The 5,818-nt window shown below is 43.4% G+C and overlaps 1 non-coding gene across 1 annotated transcript; it reads right to left on the reverse strand.

The window, feature by feature from the left end:
• Positions 1-3,411: 3,411 nt before the first annotated feature.
• Positions 3,412-3,483, reverse strand: TRNAT-GGU (transfer RNA threonine (anticodon GGU)). The gene has a single exon. It is a non-coding gene; the product is annotated as a tRNA-Thr (tRNA).
• Between the last annotated feature and the right edge of the window lie 2,335 nt (positions 3,484-5,818).

The following is a 5,818-nucleotide window of genomic DNA, read 5'->3' on the forward strand; positions in this document are numbered from 1 at the left end:
AACAGGGCAGGTTAACCGCCCCAAATGGTAAAAGGAGCACTTGTAGCTTTAAGAAACAGATGCTGCCTGTCAAATACACTTGTCCCACAAAAGGCTTTGGGTAAAGGTCAAGAGCAAAACGGGACCTTACTGCGATTTTTAAATTGTGCTGTGCCCCCCCCCCTATTTTATTAATTATTGTTGACTTTTATGATGCCTGAGCCCTGCCTGGAGGGGGAGGGGGGATATAAGTATGATTAAATAAATAAATGCAGAATACTGGAGAGTGAACCTTACTGCCCAGGATTACAAGCCACCACCAGCCCCTGTAAGCTAACCTTCAGCTGAGACTGATGGACCAAGTCTCCAGCCCTGCCAAGTGTAGGGTCACCAGCTCCCCCCTGGCCACTGTTGAGGGATGGGTGGGTAAGGTTGCCAGATCCAGGTCAGGAAACTCCTGAAGATTTGGGGGTGGAAATGGCTAGAGAATTAGGACATGCTCCAGGGAGTAAGCCCCAAGTAAACAGACTTGAGTAGGGTTCTGAGTACACTTGTTTAGGATGACACTGTAACCCTGCAGTCCTATCAACACTTACTTAAAACAAAGCCCCACTGAACAGAGTTGGCCTTCCTTTTGAGTGAAGATGCAGGATTGGGCTATTTGTGTCCTTTAAAACTCTCCTGTAAGGTTGGAGAGCAGTTTTGGTTACTGAGAAGTGTTTTCAATGGCTGTGTGTGTCTCTGTTCTGCAGCCAGTGCTCTTCCAGGCAATGTCTGATCCCTTCTCACTCAGACAGTTTAATGTTAAGTGAGTCTGTCTCTTGCAAGATTTTCGGAGCTTCCTGGGATTTATATATCTGTTGAATTACAACAAACAGATCCTTCTCCACCTGTCTCTGCAATCTGTCTGGGGTATAATTATGGCAATGGTAACCTGTTGAGCCCTTTCCTTTTGCTTCCAGTACGCAAAGTGCCATTTCTTGAACTCACAGACATTGTACCATTGATGTTGATATTAATAGAAATCAATGCACCTATTTAAAAGCAGTGTTTACATTAGACTTTGTAGTTCATTTTTTGTTGCCATGCAGGATGTTGTCTTTTCCATGCTAAATCTGGTAAGACTTACAGTGCAAGTGTAAATAGAGTTACACACTTCTAAATCCATTGAAGTCAATGGGCTTAGAATGGTATGACTCTGTTTAGGATTGTACTCTAAACTAACTAAGCTTTTGGCCTTAACCTTTGGCACAACCAATATATGTTTCATCTACAGCCATGGAAAGACACTATAGACTTCGACTGGGAGTTGTTATGCCAGTACAGAATATCATTATGCTATTGCCTGCGGGTAGTTTGAATTAAACAACAACAGGCCATCAATAAATTAGAGGACAAAGGCATAGCTAGTAGACACTGCAATAAAACTTACAGGCTGTGGTCTAAAATTTCTGATGTAGGCATGGAGGCTCTCTTACACAGGCTGGTTCCACCAATACTGGAGTAATTGCCAATGAGCTAACACATAGTTACAATAGGGGCACTAGATGTCAGGAACAATTGGTAGCTTTCCTCTTCTTTCCTTGTTAAAATCGCAGTTTTTTTCAGAAGCCCATTTGTTTTGATTTTCTTCGATTGTTGAGAAACAGGAGTACACTTGCTATGATATGGATAGTCTTTGTGCTGCTATTGTGTCAAATCCTTGAAATTCATGAACTACGCAGGGGTGTGTCATCAACCGACTTCTGCCATATTCCAAGCAGTCCATCCATTTCTTCCTGTTCCTTGTAACTTCTTGACTTGTTGCATGTTAGCTCCATGTAAGAATGTAAGAAGAGCCCTGCTGGATCAGATCAGTGGTCCACCTAGTCCAACATCCTGTCTCACACAGTGGCTGACCAGTTCCTCTGGAGGTCCAACAGCAAGACATAGAGGCCGAGGCCTTTCACTGATGTTGCCTCCTGGGACTGGCATTCAGTCTCTGAATGTGGAGGTTCCCTTTAGTCGCCATGGCCAAAAGCTGCTGATAGAAATGAAGTGTAGCCACTGCTACTGCAGTCGCTTTAAAAAACAACACTCATTGGCCTTGGCCTATAATGTTATTAAGACATAATGCTATTTCTCATCTTTACCTGCAACAGCCACCGTTTTAGTTTGTTTCTTTAGCACTATAACACCATTAAGAACTAGTGCTGTTTCTCAGACTGTGGGTTTGGGGGAAAGTTAAATATGACAGTGAAAGCTTGGAATTTTTGGCTAGAATCAGCTAATTGGCAAGTTGCTCCTTTGTACCTAGATGCAGGGTTAGGAAATTTTGTAATGTATTCATCAGTGTGTTTTCAGGTCAAATTCAAGGTTCTTACCTTTATGACTTATCATAACCTGGTACTTACGAACCTGTGTTCCAGCATTGCTGTTCCCAGTTGCCTCTTCTCTCTGTGCCCCAACAGTTAGATCTGCCTCAGCCTTACCACAACTTTTCCAGCACTGGCTCCAGTTGTTTGGGCTGAAAAAGAAGAGGAAAGTCACCATCCTTGGCAATTCTTGGGAAATAGTGCAAAGGAAGGCAGTGGCAAACCACCTCTTTTCAGTGCTTGCCTGGAATTCCCCATAGATGGGGTCACCGTAGTCAGTTGCAACTCAACATCATGTTCTTCTTTTTAGGAACCCTTTACTTTCTCTGGATTGATGATGCAAACTTGAGCATTGTGTGTTGTTCGTTTTAACAGCCTGTTTACATAGATAGTAGATCTGTTTCTCATCATTGGTTAATATTTATAGTTGTTCTAAGGTTAGAGAGCTCTGTGGCCTTCAACTTTTAGAAATAACACTCCACCATGTCTCTTGAATTTATGAAACCATATGTTTTATAGTAACGAAGATAACTGCTCACATCATGAAATCATTAGTTTTCTTTGAAAAGTGATTGGATCCTTTTATTTGAGGGTCTGAGATTTGTTTGTTGTTTTACTTTTATTTTTGCACATCGAAATGACTGGTGTGGTTTCTTTTTCACTTATAAAAGCATATTGATTTTTATTAGTAGTGATGGTAATGCTTCTGCAATATAACTCCATGGCTGCAAGAATACCAGTGGTATCTGGGAAACAGTTAGCCAAACGTTGGACACATACAGTCTTGCAAAGTTTCAGCTGAAGAGTGATCCAGGTTAACAGACATACATTCTGCTAGGTGTGATGGTTCAAAGAATATGCCAGAGATTCAAAGTTTCACAGCCCCATAGAGTATAAAACATTGGCATAATACTACTACTTTCCTTAAACAATCAATTCATTATACACTAATTTACATCACATGAAGCTGCCTTATACTGGTCCATCAACGTCAATATTGTCTACTCAGACTGGCAGCGGCTCTCCAGGGTCTCAGGTAGAGGTCTTTCATATCACCTACTTGCCTAGTCCCTTTAACTGGAGATGCCAGGGATTGAACCTGGGACCTTCTGCACACCAAGCAGATGCTCTACCACTGAGCCACAGCCCCTCCCAACAATAAACCGGCTTTTAAGACCAGCTGGCAGTATTATCCATGTACTATGCATAAGATTTCAGGGCTTAGCTACATGATATGCCTGCGGAGGATGGCGTTTGGGAAGGGGAGGGAGCTCAGTGGGGATATGATGCCGTACAGCCTGCCTTCTGAACCTACCTTTTTCTCCAGGGGAACTGATCTCTGTGGTCTGGAGATCTGTTATAATTTCAGTAGAACTCCAGGTGAGGCTGGTAACTGTTACAGGTGCTTACTTTGGATTGGAAATGTGGCACATGGGGGGAAAGTGCATAAGCCCCCCCACCCACTGACCTGAAACAGCTCTAGGTAGCTGCTGTTTGCCTTGTTGGGGCAATACATGTAGCCTATCAGTTGAAGTAATATTCTTCAGTGGGGCAAACAGTAGCTTACCAGGGCAATTCCATATTGGGAAAATGGTGTAGTGGGAAGGCTTATTCCCCCTCTCCCAACACAACATGGCCCCAATCCATACAGACACCTGGGAATCAAATTCTGAGCACAGAACTCTCAAACCATGAGCACATTCCTATGGGGGGGTGAAACTCCTCTGGAGCTGGCATGACCCCATGCCAGTGTACAGGCGCCACCGACCCCCACCGCCAGCCCAGCCACACTGGAAGGGCTTTCCGAGAAGGGAAAGCCCGTGCTGGCATGGGGGGCATTCCCGGGAGGTTCCCAGGGTTGGAGCTGCCTTTAGGCAGCTTCCACAGCCCTTTTGACCCGGGAATGCCCCCTTGAGCGGTGATGGGGCTGTGTCACCTTTTTCGGTGGCTCAGCCCCGTTGTCAGCAATGGGGGATTTCCCCCCTTTTTAATTTTTCTAAAAATTATTTGGTCTGGTTTTTTTCCCTGCATGGTGGCTGGAGGAGGCAGCGCAGCTGTGCCACTCCCAGCCACTGCGGAACTGCCCCCCCCTTCAGGATTGGGCTGCATGTCTATCAACTGGAGCCAGTAATATTCCCAGGAAAAGTGTAGTCAGGCCTTGAGTCTAAGAGGCAGTTACTAATCCAGTAGGCTAATATTATGAGCACTGTATTACAGATAGGAGAATAAGGCCGAGTGTCTTGACTAAAGCCATTTGATGAAATTATTTATTTACCTATTATTTTGGAAAGTTGTATGCCAGCTCTCCATACCTGATCAAGGCAACTCATGAGTAAAACAATAACAAACCAATCAGTACAATAACACAATTTATTAAATGAAATCATGGGATTAAAAAATCAATAAAACAGCCAGACTAGTAGAATACATAAGTATATAAACAAGCAAATAAGACACATTTCAGCCAAAGGCTTCCTGTTTCAAAGCTTATTCTCTTAGAACAAAGTAAAACAAGATGGCAAAAAACCTATGACAGAATCTCCCATGCTTAAGGTAAAGGTGACCTGGGCAAACACCGGGTCATTCCTCACATCCCGACATTTACTAGACTTTTTTTTACGGGGTGGGTTGCCAGTGCCTTCCCCAGTCATCTTCCCTTTACCCCCAGCAAGCTGGGTACTCATTTTACTGACCTTGGAAGGATGGAAGGATGAGTCAACCTTGAGCCGGCTACCTGAAACCGACTTCCGTCGGGATCGAACTCAGGTCGTGAGAAGAGCTTGGGCTGCAGTACTGCAGCTTACCACTCTGTGCCACAGGGCTCCTCTCCCATGCTTAGCTTTACTTTTATGTTAAATGCAACCATGAGAGTGGAGTAGAATCAGAATGGGATGGTTGTTATTTGTTCCATGGGAATAGAATACCTATATGGTACCTCTATGTTTCCCACCAAGGGACAAACAGAGGCTGGCAGGGGTCGGGGGAGAGAAAGAGCATTTTTGAATTTTACATCATCATGTACAGTAAAGAAAATTCTGAACGTCATAATTAACAGCAAAATAAAACAGAATTCCAATGGTACCTGAAAGTCCAAAAATATTTACTCCAGCGTGAGCTTTTGTAAGGCAGAGCTCATGTCCTCAGATGCATTTTGGAAGGAAATCTTTTTTTGTACACATGTGTAGGAGAAATCACAGAGGGATGAGGAAGGAGGAGTTGGAGCAGAGAAAGGCTTGGAGTGGATCCTGTCATTAATTTTTCAGGTTTAACGACAAAAGCTCATTCTAAAATAAATTTTGTTCATCTTTCAGGTGCCACAGGACTTCTGTTTTATTTTGCTACAATGGCCTAACACGGCAACCCCTCTAGAATAATTAGCAGTTATAAATAAATAAATTTTATTTGCGGCTAATATGCCAGATAAAACAGATAAAACAGAAACTGACCATACAGAGTAGATGTTTACAACCAAGGCCAACAAAATT

Source organism: Euleptes europaea, chromosome 10, assembly GCF_029931775.1.
Source record: "Euleptes europaea isolate rEulEur1 chromosome 10, rEulEur1.hap1, whole genome shotgun sequence".
In the NCBI taxonomy this organism is placed as follows: Eukaryota; Metazoa; Chordata; class Lepidosauria; order Squamata; family Sphaerodactylidae; genus Euleptes; species Euleptes europaea.